We start from the raw sequence: 240 nt of genomic DNA, 5'->3' as shown, positions 1-240 counted from the left end.
CCTTTCTGGCTCTCTCTGGATCCGAGAGGCCACTCTGGAGATGGAGCGCACTCCCTCCCGAGCAGCTGCCCGCATTCCCAGCCTGTCATCCGCACTGGTTCCCAGTCTCAGCCCCACCCCCACCCCACCTCCTCTCTGCTTCTCTTCCCAAGATGGGGGCTCTGGAACAGAGGAGCCCGTTTCTTCTCCCTCTTTTCGTACCCCACTTCCGACAGCCCCCCCCCTCCCCCCCATGTGGAG

At 63.8% G+C, this 240-nt stretch overlaps 1 protein-coding gene across 3 annotated transcripts in view; it reads left to right on the top strand.

Moving 5' to 3' along the window:
- The window catches only part of MAP1A (microtubule-associated protein 1A), a 20,742-nt gene that overhangs the window by 6,460 nt on the left and 14,042 nt on the right, over positions 1-240 (top strand). The window lies entirely within an intron of this gene.

The sequence above is a fragment of the Myotis brandtii genome, unplaced genomic scaffold, assembly GCF_000412655.1.
Source record: "Myotis brandtii unplaced genomic scaffold, ASM41265v1 scaffold521, whole genome shotgun sequence".
Lineage (NCBI taxonomy): Eukaryota > Metazoa > Chordata > Mammalia > Chiroptera > Vespertilionidae > Myotis > Myotis brandtii.
Note: the sequence above shows the minus strand (reverse complement) of the source record. Positions and strands in the feature narration are given on the sequence as shown.